Here is a 23,165-nt window from a genome sequence, read left to right on the forward strand (position 1 = left end):
TACATTAGGTGTTCTCTTTCTCCCAAATGACAGTTGAGAATTTGCGGGAAAAGCTTTGGCTCTTGCTCTTTTCATTGTTGTGCTATTTAAACGGAGACTGTTTGGGCTGAGGTACTCTGGCTGCCTGTGCGGTTAGAAAAGGGGGACATTGTATCTAAAATAAGCCAACCCAAAGAATTTAGAGATATTGTGCAAAACCATTGTCATAAATAAGATAACAAAACAACAAATAACACATTTGTGTAAAGTTCCTAAGGCAAGCCAGAATGGGATAAAGGCAACAACATACTCCAGTAGTCCAAAATCTTTCACTGGAAGAGCTTCTCCCAAAACTTGGAGAACTTTCAACCAAAGCTTGGAATGCCGGGACCAGCATAGATGACGTTTTCCATTCTATGTCTTTGAAGTTGCAAAAACACGTTCTAATACAGAATACTTCTGAGTCTGAGTAAGTTCTATTAAGTGGAGTAAATCCTGTTTATTGAGGATTCCTCAAGCTCCAGCCCTGAACCAAGAAGCCAAGCTCACTGCCTGCTCTTCAGACAACAGTGATTTCAATATTAGTTGCTTCTATACCTTTCAAGTTGCCACAGCTTTAACTAAGTACTGCCAAGAAGAAAACTCAGAGGAGCACTGTCATTCCCATTTTCCCAAATATTAAAGTCCATCAGGTCACCCTGAAATCTGCATTTCCAGACTGTTTCCAAAACCCTGTTTGCAACTGTTAGCTGACTTCAGATCGGGCCTGACTCCTGAGTGTGGAATTCTCCTAGTGTTTTGTCCTACAAATGAGATACTTGGAACAGACTTTTAAATAGAAAAATAGATATAAATGATCCCTTCTTTCCTTGCACACACACACACACACACACACACACACAAACACACCATATAAGCTTATAAAAATGATGCGTCCTTTCATCAGTGGCTCAGTTAACCTGACTTTTAGCAGACGATGAAAAGATCCCAAATAGGAGAGAGAATTGATCTTCTCGAATCACTTAGCTAAGCTATTGGCAAAGACTGAAACTAGTCTCCTGTTTCAGATGCTTCTGCTTTATTGTTCTTGTTTACTGAGCTGTACTAACTGGAGACTCATCATACCTTCTATTTCTGAAGCTGTTCTAAAAACAACCAAAATAAGCAGGTATATTATCTTTCCTAAGAGACGGTATGATGTTCTCTCTGATTACACTTATTGCTGAATTCAAGTATAGGATCTTTATAAATCTCTGTGCCATTTTAAACTTTTAACTTCAAAAAGCATACAAGGGAGATGATGGTAAACCATAAATGGAATTCAAAGGCAAATTCAATTTTCTCCTTAGAGCTGTCATGAACTTCAATTCTGCTAGCCATATTTCATTTGCCACAGGATCTAAAATGAGTACATATTGTGTGCAATTGTGTAATGTAGTTGCCCTAAACTTTAATACATTTACTTTTGAGTACCATTTACAGATTGTTTCTCTAACACGTACAACCTGAGTTATTAAAGTTTAAAAGTGCACAGGGCCCTTATGAAAACCTTGTTTATAACTCAAGGACAGAGCGCAGGAATTCTGGCTAAATTACCTCCTTGTTCTGCCAGCCCATTCTCCCTCATTTCAGACAGACTACAATACGAAGAGAATCATATGTTCCTTTTCAATGAAAAGAATAAATTTTTAAAGCCTCATATTTAGCAGTCACTTGTGCTAAAAGCCATGGCTATATTCTTAAAGTGCTTATAATACATAGATAATGTCAAAATCTAATACAGGAAGAATAATTCTTAACAAAAGGCACTGAACAGAGGAAGAACAATAAATCAGAGAATTGGAAGGCCGGCATCACAGATACATATGCCATTCAGATGCTACCAATTTAGACTTGATTTCTTCAAGAGTGTAAGAAATACACTCACAGTGTAAGTTCATGCCATGTTTCCTGAACACTCGTAGTTCGCAGGGAAACAGACCTTCTCTGAATTCCTACAGCATCTTGAAAGTGAGCTTGAATTCAGAGAGACCTCAAAGATCATCTAGCCACGTCATGGCAGGGTTGGGACAAGAACTCAGGGCTGTTTTTTCTGCCAGACCCTGTCTTAGTCCTGAGATAGAGGTGGTCAGATTTGTAGCTTGAGGGGAAAATCAGATATGGGGGTGGTGGTGAAGAAGAAAGATTTGAGGATTTGAACTTGGGATGCTTAGAAAATTTGGGAAGCATAAATAGAAGAAAGAGAAAAAGAGGTTATTTTATTATTATTATTTTTTGGCACAGGCAGGCTCTGGGACTCGAACACAGGCCTCCGGCAAGGCAGATGAGAACTCTGCCACTGAGTCACCATTGCACCACCCAAGAAGATGTTAATTTTAAACATGTTGAGTTTGAAATGATGGCAAAACATCAAATCTATTTGGCTTGGTTAGGTCAGGATTCCTGGGATGATCAAGGTAAGAAGCTTGAAAGTGTAGGAATTCTGTTGAGTGATAGTCAAAAGTTTTAACCAAGATGTTGAAGGGAGTTTTAAGTTTGACTCAAGGAGGCTTGGATGACAGGACAAAACCCTACAAGAGTAAAGGGCAGGGTAGCTCCAATGACTCTGCTGCCTCAGTAGCAACCACATCCTTTGCCTTTTAGGCAAGTTTTCCATGGTCAGCCTCATCCCTAGGTCATGTCAAGGGTCAGCAAACTATAGCCTGTGGACCACATCCAGCTCACTGCCTGTCTTTGGATAGCCATTAGCTAAGAAAGTTTTTTCCATTTTTAAATGGTTGAAAAAAAATTATTTTAGTGTTCATGACTGTATCAGTTTGGGTTCTTTAGAGAAACAGAATCAACAGAAAATATTCGTAAACACAAAATTTATAAAAGTGTCTCACGTAACCATGGGAACGTAGAGTCCAAAATCTGCAGGGCAGGCTGTGAAGCTGGCGGCTCTGATGGAGGCTCTGGATGAACTCCACAGGAGAGGCTCGCCAGCTGAAGCAGGAAGAGAGCCTGTGTCTTCTGAATCCTCCTTAAAAGACTTTCAGTGATTAGATTAAGCATCACTCATTGCAGAAGACACTCCTGTTGGCTGATTACAAATGGAATCAGCTGTGGATGTAGCCGACATGCTCATGATTTAATTCTATGAAATGTCCTCATAGCAACAGACAGGCCAGCACTTGCACAATCAGACAAACAGGTACCACCACCTGATCGAGTTGACACATGAACCTGACCATGACAATAACACATGAAGATTATATGGAATTCAGATTTCAGTGTTCACAAAGTTTTGTGGGAACACAGGTGCACCAATCATTTACATATCATCTATGCTGCGTTTGCATTACAATGGCTGATCTGAGTAGTTACAAGAGACCCTATGGCCTGCAAACTTTAAAATATTCATTATGTGGCCCAGAGAAAACCTACTGACCCCTGCCTTTTGCCTCTAAGGGCATTTGAAGATGGTCTGATCCTCAGCATTTCCAATCATACATGCATCCATCCTTGCATCTCCCCAGCCACCCACCCAGTCACCCAAAATTTATCAGGTACTTACTATGGGACATTCCAAAGAGTCCTAAGCTTAATCTCTGACCTCAGAAGATGGATTGGTCTTCAGTCTGGAGATGGGACTAAAAACTGAAGCTGGCTATCTAGGGACTCCAGTTAAAAGGAAGAGGAGGAGGGTAGCTTGTGGTTGAGAACTGGGCTGAGGCTAGGGAGCTTCAGCTTTTCCCCACTGAGTGTAGCTCATTTCTCCAGTTAGGAGCAGGGAAGCAAGGTCATATTATGACTTCCACAGGCCTTAGGCACTTTCACCTTTATGGGCTCCTTCCTCCATGAAAACATTTTAAATTATATTTTATGACTACAAAGATAAAGGATAAATATCATCCAGGCTGTGTGATACAGCAAGTCATTATATATTTACCTAATGCAAGCTAAACGTTTTAACTTCTTTCACACTTAAAGCAATCTCAACTACAGTTTGCACTGACACTATAGCATCTGTGCTCCTACCTAAGGCCCTCCTTTGTTCAACAAATGCTATCCGCCTTCTCAATACTCAGAACATCAATCTACCAATTCTCTTCTATTTTTTCTCACTCTATTGGAACATTACCACTAGTAAACCATTATGCTATAATTTTTCCCACATGAAATTTAACCATCACCTATCAAAATTCCAGCACCCTATTTTTTTTTTTTAACAGAAATCTTCAAATTCATATGGAATTTCTGGTGGCCTAAATAGCCAAAATAATCTTGAAAAAGAAGTTTGAAGACACATACTACCTTATTTCAAAAGTTATTACAAAGCTACAGTAATGAAAGCAGTGTGGTACAGGTACAGGGACAGACATACAGAATCAGAATTGAGAATTTGGAAATAAACCCCCACTATTTTTTGCCAAACGATTTCTGACAAGAGTGTCAATTCCACTCAGTGGAGGAAAGTATAGGCTCCTTGACAAATGGCTTTTGGGAAAATGGAGATCTACATGCAAAGAATGAAAGTGGGCACCTAATTCACTCCATATGCAAAAATGTTAACCCCAAATGGATCAATGATCTAAATATATGACCTAAACTATAAAACTCTTAGAAGAAAATATAGGGAAATGTATTCATTGAATTAAACAGTGAATTCTTGGACTTTACACCAAAAGGATGAGCAACAAAAGAAAAAATAAATTGGACTTTATCAAAATTTAAAACTTTTGTGCATCAAAGGACATTATCAAGAAAGTGTGGGCAGGCCATGGTGGCTCAGCAGGTAAGAATGCTTGCCTGCCATGCCCGAGGACCTGGGTTTGATTCCCGGTGCCTGCCCATGTAAAAAAAAAGAATGACCAGACCACTTATAGAATGGGGGGAGAAAATATCTGCAAATTATATATCCGACAAGTCTTTAAAATCCAGAATATATAAAGAATTCCTACAACTTAACAAAAGACAAACAATCCAATTTTAAAAATAGGCAAAGGACTTGGACAGACATTTCTCCAATGAAGATATAGAAATGGCCAGTAAGTACATGAAAAGGTCCTGAACATCATCAAGTCAGCAGAGAAATGCAAGTCAAACCATAATGAGATATTACTTCACATCCCCCAGGATGGCTAGTATAAAAAAAGAGGAAAACAAAAATGTTAGCAAGCATATGGAGTGCTTGGAAACCTAAAGCATTGTTGATGAGAACGTAAAATGGTGCAGCTGCCTTTGGAAAACAGTTGGTGTTTCCTCAAAAAGTTAACCATAGCGATACCATTTGATTTAGCAATTTGACTCATAGGTATATATATATACCCCAAAAAACTGAAAACAAGGACTCAAACAGATACCTGTATGCCAATGTTCAGAGCATCATTATTCACACAATCAACAAAAGGTGGAAACAATCTAAGCGTCCATTAACTGATGAATGGATAAAGTGTGGTATGTCCATACAATGAAATATTATTCTATAAAGAGAAATGAAGTTTTAATATATGCTACAACATGGAAGAATCTTGGAAACGTTATGTTACGTGAAATGTCAGATATAAAAGACTCAAGATTCCACTTATATGAAATATCTAGAATAAGCAAATTCATAGAGACAGAAAGTAGATTAGAGGTTACCAGGGTTGAGGGAGGAGAGAACAGGAAGTTATTGGTAAATGGGTGCAGAATTTCTGTTTGGGGTGATAAACTTTTGGTAATGGCTGGTGGTGATGGTTAAGTTCATGTGCCAACTTGGCTAGGTTATGGTCCAGCAAGGACTGGTATGATTGCTACGGTAAGGCTTTTCATGAATTTAAATCACTAGCCAGTTGACTGCCTCTATGCCTAATTACATGTATAACCAATAAAGGGCATTGCCTTCAGTCATGAGAGAGTCTCATCCAATCAGCTGAAGGTCTTAAAGGGAGAAATGATGATTTCAACCGTCAGAAAGAATTTCTCTCTCTACTTCAGTCAGCCAGCTTCTCCTGGGTAATTCATCAAAACCTTCATGAGAATTTGCAACTTGTGGCCTGTACCATGGAATTCAGACTTGCTAAACCCACAGTCGCATGAGCCAATTCCTTTAATAAATCTCATAATAGTTAGATATATATAAATACATTTACATTTATATAAATATTTCCTGTCATTGTTATTTCCCTGGAGAACCCTGACTAATATATGGTAGCAGAACATTGAAAATTAAATTGCTACTACTGAATCATAAACTTAAAAAATGGTTAAAATGGTAAATGTTATGTTGTATATATATATGTACACACATGTTACTGTCCTAAAATTTTTAAAAGCTAAGAGCAATATTAACATTCAAGCAAACTAATGTTATTTTTGTTGAGCTAGGGTGATTGTGTATCCTCAAACGAGCCATCCCTGAAATAAAGATTATACATAGCCATTAAAAAAATAGCTAACCATCTCTTGTCCCCACATTTCCTTCTAGCCATCATTCCATATCTCTGCTCCTTTTTACAGACTCCTAGAGTGATTGCTGATATTTGCTGTCTTCGCTTCCCTTTTTCCCAATCACTTTTTAAAATTGAGATGCAATTCACATAAAATAAAATTCACCCTTTTGAAGTATACAATACAGGTTTTTAGTGTATTCACAAAATTGTGCAATGATACAACAATCTAATTTCATAACATTTTTATCACCTCTAAAAGAAACTTCATACACATTAGCAGTCACTCTCCAATTCCTCCCTTCCCCCAGCTCCTAGTTACCACTGATCTACTTTTTGTTTCTATGGATTTATCTGCTTGAGACATTTCATGTAGATGGAATTGTATAATAGATGACTGTTTGGGTCTGACTTCTTAGCATGTGTTTAAGTTTCATCCACGTTGTAGCACGTATCAGAACTTCATTCCTTTTTATGGATGAATAATATTCCATTGTAAGAATATCCTGTATTTTATCTACCCATTGAAGTCCAATTTATCTACTTTTTTTCTTTTTGTTCCTTATGCTTTATGGGTTAATTCTAAGAATTATTACCTAATATAAGATTCTGGAAATATTTCCTTATGTTTTCTTCTATAAGAGTTTTATAATTTAGTTCTTATATTTGTCTCTGACCCATGTTGAGTTAATTTTTGTCTATGTAATTAGGTAGTGGTCCAACTTTTAGCAGGTGGGCACCCAGTTTTCCCAGCACTGTTTGTTGAAAAGATTGTTCTTTCCTGAGAGAATTTTCTTGGCACCCTTGTCAAAATCAATAGAACATAAGGGTAAGGATTTATTTCCATACTGTTCATTCTATTCCGCTTATCTGTATGTCTGTCCCTGTGCCGGTATTATACTATATAGATTACTTTAGCTTTTTAGTAAATTTTGAAATTGGTAAGAGTAAGCCTTCAACTTTGTTCTTTATCAAAACTGTTTTGATTATTCTAGGTCCCTTGGATTTCCTTATGAATTTTGTGAGCAGCTTGTCAATTTCTACCGTAAAGCCATCTTAGATTTTGAGAGGGATTGCCTGAATCTGTAGATATATTTGAGGAATATCCATCGTAACAATATTAAGTTTTCCAATCATGGATATGCTTCTCTACATTTTTATTTAGATCGTTAATATATTTTAAAAGTGCTTTGTAATTTTCAGTGTACTTTTTTGTTGTTGTTGTTCAACTTATTCCTGTTTGTTATTCCTTTCTATGTTATTCTAAATGGAATCATTTTCTTAATTTCATATCTGGATTGTTCACTGCTAGTGTATAAAAATAAAATTGATTTTTGTATATTGCTCTTGTATCCTGCAACCTTGCTAAGTTCATATATTAGTTCTAACAGTATGCTTGTGTATTCCTTATGATTTTCTATATACAAATCACATCATCTACAAATGTAGTTCTACTTCTTCCTTTCCAACCTGTATTCCTTTTATTTCATTTTCTTGCCTAATTGCTCTGTGTAGAACCTCCAATACAAAGCGAGTAGAAGTGGTGAGAATGAACATCCTTATCCTTTTCCTGTTCTTTGGGGGAAAAGTTTCAGCCTTTCACTATTAAATATAATATTAACTCTGGGTACTTCATAGATATCCTTTATCAAGTTGATGAAGTTCTCTTCTATTTCTAGTGCTGAATATTTTTTCCAATAAATGTGTGTGTTGGATTTTGTCAAATATTTTTTCTTCTGTGTCTAATAAGATAATCATGTGGTTTTTATCCTTTATTCTATAAAAATGTATATAACATTGATTGAATTTTATATATTTAACCATTCTTGTGTTCCTGGGAAAAATCCCACTTGGTCATGGTGTATATAATTCTTTCTATATGTTAAGGGATTTTGCTTAATAGTATTTTGTTGAGGATTTTTGTATTTATACCTACAAGGGATATTGGGCTGTAGTCTTCTTTTCTTGTGATGTCTTTGATTTTGGTAGAAGGGCTATACTGGCCTCATATAATGAGTTGGAAAGTGCTTCCTTGTCTTCTGCTTTTTGTTTTTGGAGATTTTGTTAAGTACAGGTATTATTTTTCTTCAAATGTTTGGTTAAATTCACCAGTGAAATCATTTGGGCCTGAAATTTCTTTCTGGTAAGTGTCTGCCTTACTAATTCAATCTCTTTGCTTGTTATAGGTTTTCTATTTCTTCTTAAGTCAGTTTCAGTAGTTTATGTCTTTCTAGGAATTAGTCCATTTCATCTGGGTATCTGGGTTATCTAGTTTGTTGGCATACATTTTTTCATCATTTTCCTTTATAATCCTTTTTACTTATAATGCTGAGGAAGTTTCTTTCTATTCCTAGTTATCTAAGTGTTTTTATCAAGGAGTGCTGGATTTCTCAAATGCCTTTTCCACATTAATTGAGATGATTGTGTTTTCTTTCCTCTTTGTTCTATTAATGTGGTATATTGAGTTAGTTGATTTTCTTATGTTGAACCTGGGATAAATCCCACTTGTTTATGGTATATAATTCTTTTAATATGCTGTTGCATTTGGTTTGCTGGATTTTTGCTTCTTTTTTAACAGAGGCCTTTACAGCTATATATTTCACTTTAAGCACTGTTTCAATTGCATCTCATAATTTTGATATGTTATATTTTCCTCTTCTCTCATCATAAAGTATTTTCTAATATCCATTGTGTTTTATTCTTTGATCCCATTGATTATTTAAGGGGGTGCTATTTAATTTCCACAAATTTGTGAAGTTCCCAAGTTTCTTTCTGTTTTGATTCTAATTTCATTCATGTGGCTATGGATTAAAAATTTCAATCTTTTTAAATTTATTGAGACTTGGTTGATGACCTAACATATGGTCTATCCTGGAGAATATTCTTGTGTACTCGAGAAAAATGTAATTCTGTGGTTTTGGGTGTAAGTGTTCTGTGCCTGGTGGGTCTGGTTAAATTATAGTTATGTCAAGTTGTCTATTTTCCAGTAGATCTTCCATGTAATTCTTTGTTGAAGAATTATGCATCCTTTATTGAAGTAGGTATTGAAGCCTACAACTATTATTGATAAATTGTCTATTCCTATCAGTTTTGCTTCATGTATTTTGGGACTCTTGTTAAGTTCCTATTTATTTATAATTGTTATGTCTTTTTCATATACTGACCCTTTTATTTCCTTATTTGTCTCTAAAAACAATTTTTGTCTCACAGTCAAATTTCACCTGATATTTTGCAAAGTCATTCCCACTTTTATTAGGTAACTGTTTGCACAGTGCATCTTTCTCCATACTTTTATTTTCAATGTACTTGTGTCTTTGAATGAAAAGTGTGTCTCTTGTATAGAATGTATAATTGAATCATTTTTTTTTAATCTGCCAATCTCTGCCTGATTGGAGTATTTAATCATTTAAAATTTAATGTAATGATTGATAAGATCAAATTTACATCTGCCATTTTGTTATTTTATGTCTTTTTTTATTCTTTTGTGATAGATATTTTATACTGCATTATTTTAATTCCTTTAACATTTGTGTACTATATTTTTTGTATTTCTTTCGTTAGTGGTTGCTCTGGGCATTACAATGAACATTTTATAAAAATTTAATTTGGATTAATACAAGTTTAATTTTAAAAACTTTGAGACAAACACTTTGCTCCTATATAGCTCCATTCCTTCTCTATCTTTGTACTGTTATTGTCAAACAAATTAGATCCTCAAACATTATAAACCCATCCACACAGATTTAAAATTCTTGCTTTATACAGTTGTCTTCTAAATCAGATAAGGGAAAAATGAATTACAATGACAAAATATGCTTAAACTATCTTTTATATTTATTGGCATAGTTACCTTTACTGGTACTCTTTATATCTTGATGTGGATTAAAGTTATTTTCTAGCACCTTTTCTTTTCATCCTGAAGGATGCCATTTAGCATTACTCGTACAGTCAGTCAGCTAGTGACAAATTCTCTCACTTTTTTTTTTTAAATCGTGACATGTCTTAATTTCACCTTCATTTTTTAAGAATAGGTTTTCTGGATATAGAATCCTTTGTTGACAGTCTTTCCCATTCAGCATTTTGGTGCTTTATGGCTTCATTGGGTTCTGATGAGAAACCAGCTATTGATCTTGCAGAGGAGCTCTTGTGCATGATGAGTCAGTCCCTTTTTTGCTTGTGTTTGTTTCTTTCAAGGTTCTCTGTCTTCGTTTTCAACAGTTTGGTTATGATATGTTTAGGTCAGCTCTCTTTCAGCTTATCCTACATGGAGTTAGTTGAGCTTCTCGGATGTATGTGTTGTTTTTCATCAAAGTTGTAGAATTCGGGAGGATTATTTATTCAAATATTCTTTCTGCCCCTTTTCCTCTTCTTTCCTTCTGGCCCTCCCATTATGAGTACGTTGGTATGTCAGATGCTGTGCCAAAAGGTCTTTGGGCTCTGTTCATGTTTCTTCATTCTTTTTTCTTTCTGTTCCTCAGACTGGGTGATCTTAAGAACCATCCTGATTGAGGTGGGTCACACCTTACCTGAAGTAACCTCATCAAAAGGTCCTACTTACAAAGGTTAAGATTAAGAACATATTTTTCTGGGGTACCTAGCTCCAAGCCACCACAACCCTTTTAAAAAGTGACCTCCGTCTTCCCTTTCCAGGCATTGTTTATTTTTTCCCTTCCTTTAGTTTTCTTTATTGTTCTTTTCGCTATTTAAAATACTACAGCTTTGTTTATGTATTATGCTCAGTCTCTCCCATCTAAAATGTGAGTTCCAAAAGAGCAAAGGTTTCTATTTTGTTTGCTGTTGTAGTATTACTATTTAGAACGGTGCTTGGCACATAGTAGGCACTTGACAGATATTTATTTATTTTAAGGATGGCCTTAATAACACATGCCTACAAGAAAGTTAGCTATAAGAAAATAAAACCTGCCCGGCCCTAACTCGTTGGCCCCCTTTTCTCTTAAGCTTGTCAAAGAAGGTAACATTACCAACATATGCAGGTTAATCCTTGATTTCAGCTACGAGCAGGTACCCAGTCTCTGCACTGCCTGGTCTCTGAGACAAGAATGTATTTAGGCAGCTTTTAGATACCATTTTGTGGGTATTTATGTATATATCTATAAACATATTCATCCCTTCAGTTCATTGGCACTCACTTCCTATTTTTTAAATAACATGTTAAAAATAGTTTTTAAGAAAGTAGTACATGTTTATTTTAGAGAATTTAGAAAATAAAAAAATAGAAAAAATATCACTGTTTCATTATTCAAATATAACCATTATTATTTTATATTTCCTGATAGTCTTTTGTCTATTCAAAGGGTTTTTTAAACATAATCATAATTTTAAAATCCCTACATTTTTCACTTAAATATATCATGGTGAAAGTTAGATTTTCTACAATCTGTAAGTAGCCATGACAATTTGGGGGCACTCAAATACTTGGATTGGCAAAACTCTCAGCCAAACATACTTTTAGAGGAAATCTGGAGTGAGCAAATTGCTTTCCCAGAGGCCGTCTCTCCAGGACAGCTGCTTAAGCCAAAGAGGCTAATAATTTCATTGAAACCTGTGCTGTATGGTTTTATAAAAGGGTATCTTGTTTGCTACTAAAAATTATAATTGCCTTAACCTCTGCTTCTGGGAGTTTGGAACTCTAGGGCTGACCTTTTCTCATTCCTTTCTCATACCTGAGCAGAACTGTGGCTTTTGCAGGGACAGAGCCTACATCTTCAAGGTGAGCCAAGAGGAGACTCTCCAGCTGCCATGAGTGGAATCACCTCTTTAATTTAATTAAAGATTGTCTTCAATGAGTTAAAGTGATTTTCTCTCTCTCATTTCTCCTGAAAGTTTGTGATCAGTTTGGTTATTCCTTAGAATATTAATAGTCTCTTTCTTGATTCTAATTAAGTTACTAGTACCCAAGTAAAATAGCCATTAAGAGTATGGAAATGTAATTGCTCCACCAACTGGTCAGCAATGATATTTTATTATAGCAATAGAAATAAAAGCAATCTTGTTTACCTATGGGAGAATGTATTTAAAAGAAATAGATAAAACAGGATCAGGTTTTAAAAATAAATTAATTTTTTTGAAAAATAAGCTATTTTTTAAACCTATATTTCTGAAATCAATCGCTTTTTTCCTTCATGCTGATGGATATATATATATTTAAGCTTCTTTTCCCATTCCCAAGAGTGTTTAATATTAAAAGGGAACTCTTAATTGCACCTAACACACCAAAATAAATTAATCTAAAAGGCAAAACAAAAACACCACCAAACTCTGTTTATATCTGTGTAGTCTTCCTAGATATTACTCATAGATATGGCAAATGTCCCTTAGGATTTAAAAGAAAGAATATTCCTGGACATTTTCTTTTTAATGGTTCTTCTTTGCAACCCTGTAAGTCACTAAACCCTCTTCATAACAAGTGTCTACAATGTTTCTGCTTCTTTAAGTTCTTCCCAAGGCTGACAGCTCTTAGCACCCTGACAACCAGCCCCAGAGGATGAGCTGCTGAACCGGGAGGCAGGGACTTGGAAGTCCAGTTTCTTCTCTGCCATCTGTTCCTTGTGTGGACTTGGGAGCTCATTGACCTTTCCTGGGCCTGAGTTTGCTTATGCGTAATTTAAGAAGCTGATCAAGGTCATTCTATTACCAGCACTAAATCCATGACTCTGTCTTGTCTGTGAGTGACAATTACACTTACGAATGACAAAGTATTCGATTCTTCATGAAATGTGGATGCTTTAGAGTCGCGTATCTTGTGTTAATTATTAAAGATTAATGTCAAATATGATAGTGTGTGAGAAATGGTCAGAGAGATGTGTGTGTGTATGTGCGTGATGGGCAGATGCACACACACACACACACACACACACACACACACACACACACACACACACTATCCCTCTCCCTCCAGCTCACTTCCATGATACTGACAATGGATTATAGTATTCCTGCTTTGAAAGTTCTCTGAATGCATATCTTTAAATGTTCAAGGCCTTGCAACTATAGGAATTTCAGAAAAGCATCTCTCTCCATGCCTCTAGAAAGATGGTGATGAAAGAATCTTGGAAAGATTTGTGCTATCAAGTGACAATTCATTCACTTATTCATTCATGATAAATTTATCATGCCCCAACTGTGTACCAGCCTCTGTGTTAGGAGCAATGCTCCCAAAGGAAGGGGGAAATGAGAGAGGAAGGGAATTCGCTAGGAAAGGGAAACAGGGAAAATGCAACTTATTTTGAAGTTTATCCACTAAAACTCTGATTTTTAAAATGCAATGATCTTTTACATGCTGACCCTGCAAAGTAAAAAACTGAGCATGAGAATGCCTTTTGCAAATTTTTGGTTATGAGAGCAGGTGGTGGTGAACAGGAGACAACAGCGCTATCTAGCCACTAGGACCTCAGGATATTTGTCCAGGAAACAGAAGGTGAGAAGATGTCACTTAAACACAAGGCTTTATATAAGTAGCTATGTCTGAGGAATCAGAAGGGAAATGATCATTAAAGAAGAATAACCCCAGATAAACTAAAAGTCAGAATAAATAGATAGATGCCTGAAATAGAACGGAATAGAATAAATAGAACGGTGCCTGAAAAATGTATTTTGTAACAATGGGGTGTCTTAGATAGCAGGAGAGAAACCAGGAAGGCTCAAGACCCCTGATTTCCTCCTATTCTTTTGTTATCCAACTTATTACCCACAGGACAGGAGGGCCACGACTCTTCTCGTGTACGCCGTTCCTCACCCCTCTTGCATCTTCAGCGTGCTGGCCACGACTCATCCCACTCCTCGTTTTGCTTTCAAGTCTCCTACACAGTCCACTCTTGCCCCTACTGCAAGGTACATGGCTGAGTGTTTCCTGGTCTCTCCTTTTTTTTGGGGGGGGGGGGAGGGGTTCCATTGATGTTTAGTTTCTGGCTGCTCCCTCTGTGGCTTTCACTCTCTCTCTGTCTGAATTTCATTCCTCTTATAAAGGGCTCCAGTAATAGAATCAAGACCCATCCTGACTGAGGTGGGAGACACCTTAACTGAAATAGCCTTATCAAAAGGTCCTACTATCAATAGATTCACACCCATTGGAATGGATTGAATTTAAGAACATATTTTTCCAGGGTACATACATTTCCATTGCTTGGGGATCATGAGGGGACAGTAAGGCTGTCCACACCCCTCAACCCATCCCTCCCTGCCGTGGTCCACCCTGCTTCTGCCACCATTATTAGCCTTGGAGGGGAAGATGAGGACACAAAGATAACTGCCTTTCAGTTGGGTTACAGGAAGGACCCTAGGAAGGGCATGCAATAATGCTGAGAGAGCTCCTCCAGCTGAAACACCATGAGGGAAGGAGACAGAGTGAGAGCACCTGGGGATTTTGGCATGGTTTTAGATCGGTGAAGCAAAAGTGAGGAAGGTGAATTGGGCAGTGGATCAAGGAGCAGAAAGGAAAAAGGAAAGAAAAGATGAACACAGAAAATATTTGAGAAAGATTTTCTAGCTCTCCCTGAGGGCCTGTGGTTACTGGGCTCTGACTCCCAGATGTCCCATAATGATTGCTGCATCTCATCCCTTCAGGCACAAATTCACGGAAGCCCAGGAACCCTGGTTCCTCCTGTGTCTCTCAGAAGTATTAGGTCTCTTGACATTTTTAGTCAAGGAGGACTGGTAAGCAAAGAAACTGAAACTATCTATCAGTGCTTGTCACTATGATCCTGGGATGGTTTGCCTTTACGGTTGCAGGAAAAGTTGCTTAGAATGAGCAAAAATTTAGAATTCTGTTATATCCCCATTTTCTGTATCTTAGATACAGAAAAGATAACCCATTTCTAACAGAGCTTTGCATTATTTGTAACCATTCTGTATAGCAATATTATTCAAGGGACTTTTAATTTATGGATGAACAGCTACATTAATATGCTAATTCTAATTTTATAGAGGAAGGAGACTCAGGTACAAAGATGATAACCAAGGACAGCAAATTCCTAAGGTACGTGAATTCAGAAAGCCACTCTCTTTGGTTTTGATATTTATTTAATTGCTGCCTATTGAAAATTTGACAGTTCTGCCCCTGGCCTAGGCAAAGCTGTTGGAAATGAGTTCTTTCTTTCATTTCATATTTGCCAAAGGATCCTGGAAAGAAAATGTTACGCAGAACTCAATTCTACTTCCTCAACAAGCCTCCCCTCACCTCACCCTGTCCAACCCAGTTCCCTCACCACAAAACCACTCTGACTCCTCAGAAAGCCTCCTCTGATCTTTACCTGTCCCTGTATTTCTTCCTCCACAAGTAAATTAAAGGGACTTACAACGACTCAAGTCGTTGCTCAAAGCCCTGGATTTGAAAGCTCCTGTTCAGTGCAGGGCTCATGAGAGCAAATGAGCTTCTATTGAGAATAGGAAGGACCCACTGCCCAGTACACAGGAAGTGCTTCATGCAAATACCAGTGAATGAATGGATGAAAGAGGGCCAGTGGATACTTAATAGAAGAAAGAAAGAAAATATCTGCTCTCAAAGGATTTGTAGTTCTTGGAGAGATAGAAAACACTAGTTGAAACACTGAAGAATACTAGAGCAGAACAACTTCCAACCCATAAAAACTAGTTTACTACCAACTTGGCCCTGAAGGGATGAGGGGCAATACCAGAGTTAGATGAAGTCAATCACAAAAGACTGCCTAGGGGAAGGGAGTTTTGAGTTGGGCTCTATGGTGGTTTGAAGCTGAATGTTCCCTAAGAAAACATGTTCTTAAATCTAATCCGTTCCTGTGGGTATGGACTCATTGTAAATAGGATTTTTGATGAGGCTACTTCAGTTAAGGTGTGACCCACCTCATTCAGAATGGCTTCTAATCCTCTCACTGGAGTCCTTTATAGATGGAATAAATACAGAGAACAAGAGAAAGCCAGGAAAGCAAGAAGCTGAAGCCAAGGAAACCTGGAAGAGAAGGGGAGCCCAGCAGACCCTGCCACATGCCCTGCCATAGGGCCAAGGAGCCAAGGATCCCTGGCAGCTGATCTTCAGGAAAAAAGCATTGCCTTGATGATAACTTGATTTGGACGCTTTCTCAGCCTTAAAACAATTAAGCTAATAAATTCCAGTTATTCAACCAAACCATTTCACGATATTTGCTTTAAGTATCCTAGGAAACTAAAACAGGCTTAAAGACAATAAATTATAGTAATTGGTGTGCAGAAAGATAAAAGAAGGAGGCAGAAGTAAAATGTTTAAGAGCTGAGGAAGAAGATTTGCTTATTGGAGCAGAAGTTTCATTAAGGAATAATGAAAAATGAGTTCGGTGAGAAAAGTGACAGAAGGGAAAAGGAAACTTCTTAATATGTCTTGAATATACCCCTGTAAGTTCACCATCTGGGAAGAATTCTGTGAAAACTGAAGAAGGATGAAGTTGCTACTCAGTTGGTTATCATAGCAAGGCAAGCCTGGCGTTGGAAAACAATCAGAAGGCATTGGGATAATCTTAGCATTGGGGGTGAGATCCAGAGGAAAGCAACAGAGATTAGTGGAAAAGAGATACTACTTCTAGCCATTGAACATACAGACAATCCAGGACAAGCTATATTTAACACAGAATTAAAAATGGCTATGTTGCCGGTTCCTATCACCTCAAAATGTCAAGGTTCCAGGTGTGCCTCTGCCTGCAGACTGAACACAGTGACAGTGAGCTTTCCTTGCTCAGACCTGTGTTCAATCTTAATCTACTTTAATCTTCTATGAGAAGTGACTGTGAGTCCTGCTGGTGTCAGCCTGTTCAAATTCCTTTTGGACTCCTCAATGTTTCTTGATCAAGATTTTCAAACTATCATTTTAATGACCTCTTTTCTTAAATGATGTCATATTTAACATACTGAAACTTAATGAAGCAACCATTTAAAACATGACCACATTAAAACGAACCAAAGTTTTTGAGAATGTTTTGAGTTCCCTGAAGAGATTTATCTTAATGGCCACGTTTCAGGACCTTAGATTATGGGATCGAAAGAGTGTTTATTTCTGACAGTGTTCTCTAGGGTTTTGAGATCAGCCAACTTCGATTTGAATCCTGGCTGCATAGCTTACCAATCACGCCATCTTGGGAAAGTTAATTAACCTTTCAAAGCCTTATTTTCTTTATCAGTAAAATGGGGAATAATAATAACAGTAATACTTACCCCTAGAGGAGTAGTTCTCAAAGTGTGGTCCCTGGACCTGAACGCCAGATCTATCACCTAAATGGTTAGATATGCAAATGCTCAGTACTCACCCTACCCTACAACTCAGGAACTGTGGGTGGGATCCCCAAACAGTGGTTTAATCAGCCCTCCAGGTGATTCTGATGCTTGTTAAAGTTTAGGACACATGATTTATAGGGTGAACATCACATGCTTATACATGATTTATAGGGTGAACATCACATGCTTATACGTATTATAATAAGTAAATAAGATAACACACATGAAGTATGTGATTATTGCTCGATAATTACCAGGGATGGGGGTAGGGGGATGGGAGTGGGGGAAAGGGGGTGGGGAGATGGGGATGGGGGGATGGGGGTAGCTGTCTGCACAGCAGTTAGGAGGATCCCATATACTGTATCACCAAGTGGGACACTATTCGCCGAAAATTAAAATTCATCCAGGTATCACACAGCTACCAAGTAAATACTTGATTGTTTTGCTAAAATTGTTCAAGCAGGAATTAGATCATCATTTCCACAAGGCGCAGCTTTATCAGCTTCTTGTTTTGCTGCCTTATTTCTGTCAAGGGTTTAGCATAGATCCCCCAATTACAAACTAGTATGCAATCCCAGAAAACAAGATAAAAATAAATGTCACTATAACTTTTATTAGAGGGTCTTTTGGGTTACCACTCTGTCCCTGTTTCCTCTAACATTTATTGCTAGCTTGGGGTGCTTATTGCGGTTAGGACTTTGAGAAATTTTGATTTGCCTGTTGCATAATGCTGAATAATTTTTAAAAAAGGGCTTAGCTTCTCTTTTTTTCAATAAAACTTCCACTGGGCTTTGGCAGCCAGCATTCCTTCAGTCAGGGGTGGGAGGCAACCTACTAAGTAAGCAGACCAGAGTGAGATTTTCTCTTATTTCTGGATAAGGGCGCAATACGATTCATTACCAGTTATGAAGAGTTTCCATAGTGATTTTGTGCATTTATTCAATAAAAAGGCATTTATTGTGTCTTGGTCATTCTTGGGCAGGGGGCACAGTGAAGTTAGATCTGAGGTGAGGGGTCAGAGATCAGTTTTGTCTGACATATGGAATGAGATGTGCCTGTAAGACATCTAAGAGATGTCAAGAGAGTTGGCTATGTGTATTAGAGCTGAGAGAAAAATCTCTGGGCTGAAGATATATATTTGGGGGTCTTGTTGGTAACTGAGGCAGCAGTGTCCCCCTGGACATATATCCTCCTGGGACATATCCATTTAATGGCTAGTACAGGAGAATATGTCAAGAAGGATCTGCTAGAGAAAAAGGGGGAAATCAGCAGTGTCTACTGACACTTGCCTGGGGAGCTTTCCACACATCTCTCTTGATGGTGTGGGGGTTTTGGTACAAGCATTATATTCCGCCATCCTGATGAACTGGGAGGCCCTCGCCTTTTACTCCTGCGATAACCCATCCAGCTCTAACAGGGTACAGGGCACAGGGTAGGCGCTGGCCAAATATTTCTTGAATTGAATCATTTCCTTGATATTCAAGAAAGGGCGGAATGAATAGATGTGGAGGCTCAGCTCCTTCAAGCACATAAACAAATGAGCAGAGTGCAGGATATCGTTCCCGTGGGTAGAAGGTAAACATACTGCTAGGTGACTAAAACAGTTCAAAAGCCATTTCAGTAGTTTCTGTTGCTGAAATGTTTAATCAAATGTTTAATCTCCCAGAGATTCGGAGAACTGATAACAAAACAGGGCATTTTGGCCCTGTATTGCAGCCAGGAGTTAATCATTGCTTATGCCTTTAGGGCTCCTTGTGTCAGGTTCTTCAAGAAGGTGAACTCCCGGGAAGAAAGGTGTTGGGGACTACTTGTTTATTCATTCAAAAAATGCACAAACAACCTTTTGCATTCACCGTCAACCCTTTACCAAATGCCACCAGCTGTGTGCTGGACTTTGGATCTGTCTCAGGGGTGAGTTCACACATCCCTGATGCCTTGTCAGGCGTCAAGGGAAGATAATACTAACCTCAACAAACCAACCACCGCCAGACCCCTCCGAAAACAATGCCAGGTAAGACACTCCACATCCCTGAGCCACTCTGCCACCTGCCACCGTTTAGCGGGCTTTTGTCCACAAACCTCAAAGAACCTGCTGAAACCACCTACCTACTAATGCAGTAAACAAGTACAATTATTTCCATCTTGGAAGAAATAAAAATCCAGAAACAGACTTTCCAGAATGTACTAAAGATTTGTCTGAAGTAATTTAGAATTCGACTCTGGACTTTCTGAAGGGTCTGGCTGATATAATGATTTCATGATAAATTTCCTGATGCTGGGTAAAGGGCTATATTAGGGAGTTCCTTCTAGGATGGAATTTGGGGGACCCCCCCCCCCCCCCGCCAAAGTCCCTTCTGACCATAGAGATCTTCTTCAGGGACTTGAAAGCCCTCCATTGGCTTCACTTATCGAAGGCCTCATAGAAACAGAGACAAGTTAACTGAGCCAAAGCATAAGCTGCCTGGGAAAGATGACACATAAATTGTCTAACACAATAGTGGAGATTAATGTATTTGATTTATTCCCCCCCAAATCACCCAACTGACTACTAAATAATAGACTCTATGTTGGGGAGAATCCAGCCCATACTAATTTTTTTTGAAGAGATACAAAATCTAGTCAAGGCTAACTCAGTTTATAAATTCCTTGTACCTGTGAGACCCATTCACTTCTCCTAATCTGTGGTGTCATCTTCCCATGAATTAGTTACAGCCAGAGAAAGAGCCCATGGTGGCCTGATGTGGGGGTGGGGTGGGGTGCCTCTGCCATGATGCCCAGGAGCCAAATAGCCTTGATGCGCTGCCATTGAATCTACTCCAGGAGGCCCCATTGACCCGTGGAGACCCAAATGACAGCACCATGTTTATTTTGCATTTTTCAAAGTAACCTCCTGGATCACAGAAGGGAAGTATTGGCTTGAAACTTTTCTTTAGTAACTCGTAACCTTTATAGCAACATCACATACTAGTCTGGAAGCAATAGCGCTCAGGATGACAAGCAGACCCTCACGTTCCCTCTACCTGTGAAGAGGAAATGAGGATGAGGAGCATTGCTGAAAAATGACAACAGTTAAGAGAGTCAGGGACAGTGGAGGAAAGGAAAAGGGATGAAACTTTCTCAAACCTTTAAGAATGACATTGCTTGTAAACTAAATATAATTAAGCTTCCTGGCTCCTGCTGATTGCTCACATCAGTAAGCATTTAGCACTGGACGGGGGTGGGGAAGAGACACTCTGAGCTAAGGAATAGAAGGTTGGATTATAGGAGAGCACAGTGTGGTCCTTAAACTTGGGTCAAAGGCATAATCTCTCTGATCCCCTGTCCAATGTTGGTTATGCCTGCCCCTAAGTTGGAAGGCTGAATGCCATAATAGCTTCAAAGTTCAGAGTTCCCTGCAAGAGCGATATAATTTGAACTACTAAGGCCTAGTAAACATAGTCTGTTCAGTGCCCGGAGCGAGGAGGGCAAGGGTGATGCTGTACCCCAACCAGCCCATTGAATTTCCTGTGGCTCCAGCTCTCGCCACATCACCCCTCTAGTCTAGAAATGCTAGTGTCTTCCACCCACAAGTTAGAGTCCAAATATCTTTTCTTGGCAACATGGATTGCTGCTCATATTAATGATCCACAAAACTCTAAAAGCACTAAGGAAAAAATACCACTTCCAAATCCTAGCCCCTGGAGGAGATAATCATTGTTTCGCATTACATTTTTGATATGTCTTTCCGGTCCTTTTGAAAGGCAGAAGTATATACATTAAAAAGCAACAAACAAAGCAATGGAACTCTTTGGCTCACTTTTCATTCTTCCCTCATTGCACAATAGTTTGTGAGCCACTATATGCTAGGCACCATGTCAGGTGCAAGGGTGACAAAGAGAGTAAGATCATGTTATGTCCTTGATGTATCCCCTGGTCTAAAGAGGGAGACAGACAGTGACAGAGGCATAATCTGTTCATGATGCCCAAGACGTTGTGGGTGGCTGGCACCGAAAGCTGTGCCCCAGAGCTGACGTCTGACCTGGGTCCTTCAGAGAGTATCAATTAGAAACCACAACAGCAATGGCAGAGAGACTGGCATTAAGCACTTCACATGTGCTCAGCTTTTGGGGGAAAGACCTGGAGAAATAATCCAGTGCCTGGCCCCTATGAGGCACCCCCTGGGGTTTTGTTTGATGAATCAGTGAGAGAATGAAGAAAGGACATCTTTTGTGCATGAAGGGCACACAGTTCTGCAAGTCTGGAGAGGTTGGGTGGAGCTGAGACTATGGGTCCAGCAGGGGCCTGGGAAAAGAGCTGGGAGTGGATGTCAGAATACTACTCACTAGAAAGGAGATCCTGCCCTGTGTTGTTACTTGAAGTCTCTCCTAAGTCTCACCTCAAATGGACGGTAAGCTCCCTGAGGGTATGGGACCATGTTTTCTTAACATATGACAATGTGAGGGAGAAGCTTGAAGTGGGAGGTGGGCAGGAGGCTTATACTGCCTGATCAGCACCAGCTCCTTTCTACTCCATGAAATATGTATACGAGCTGCAGTAGGAAAGCCATGCCAACCCAGCCTCAAGACATATCCCTAATCCTTTCGCACTTGCCCACAGATTTCTGTCCCCTCACCCTTCTCACACAGAAATTCTGGAGCTTCCATTGCTTATTTATCTCTGCATGTCCTTGATGTATGTAAATGCTAAATATATTTATCGTGTGCCTCCCATTTCTCCTTGTAAAGGGACAAATTGGGGCTCTCTTAAAAACGTCTGGCTGTTTGGCACTGGATACAAACCTTGTGTGATTGCCGAGGGGTTCATATTCACCTCCGTTGCGTTGAAACAAAGATATTGTGGAAACTGAAGGAAGATGTACTTTTCCCCGCTGTGGTAATAACTCAGGGTAGCGTTTCTCGAAAACAGTAGCCGGGCCTGCAAACTATTTTCAATATCGCCACACTGTTCGTGAGCCCTCTAAGAGGCTTTTGGCAGGGATTCTGTCACAGCTCATAGCATGCGACCAGGGCTCTTGGCTCTACTAATCATTTGGGAGAGTACCTTAGTTTCCTAACCTGTAAAGAGGGAATAATTACAGTACTGGCCTACAGGGATTTTGAAAGGATTCGAGTCAGTTATATAAAGCACTAAGGCCAGCGCCTAGACCCAGAAGCTATTGGTATTACTATCACCTCTAATTAGAAAGTTCTTGTGGGCTACAATATTTGCCTTTGGTTAGTTAAAAAAATAAAAAATAAAATAAAAAGGCAGCCATGGAATTGTGCCACTCAGACCTCCCTTTGAGAGGAGGGAGGGGAATGGACAACCTCCAACTGATGCACCTTTGGGATCCACTGCAGGCGTCACGCTGAAGCCAACTGTCTCCTGGGGAAGGGGGTGGGTGAAGCTGCTCGCAGCCAAAGACCGAGCTTAGACCAGGCCTGCCCAGTGCAGACCTCCTCCTACAGGTGCAGTTGCCCATGGGCTGCCCACTGGCCTAGCTGAGACTTTCTCAGGGCTGCATCAGAGTCCTGAGTTTCCTTCTATCCCATTCTCCTT

At 39.0% G+C, this 23,165-nt stretch overlaps 1 long non-coding RNA gene across 1 annotated transcript in view; it reads right to left on the reverse strand.

The window, feature by feature from the left end:
* The window catches only part of LOC143654822 (uncharacterized), a 39,990-nt gene that overhangs the window by 5,491 nt on the left and 11,334 nt on the right, over positions 1-23,165 (reverse strand). The window contains exon 2 of the long non-coding RNA XR_013161985.1: positions 2,870-3,001. This is a non-coding gene — a long non-coding RNA (uncharacterized LOC143654822). The remainder of the gene's footprint in view (positions 1-2,869; positions 3,002-23,165) is intronic.

Source organism: Tamandua tetradactyla, chromosome 14, assembly GCF_023851605.1.
Source record: "Tamandua tetradactyla isolate mTamTet1 chromosome 14, mTamTet1.pri, whole genome shotgun sequence".
Classification (NCBI taxonomy): Eukaryota; Metazoa; Chordata; class Mammalia; order Pilosa; family Myrmecophagidae; genus Tamandua; species Tamandua tetradactyla.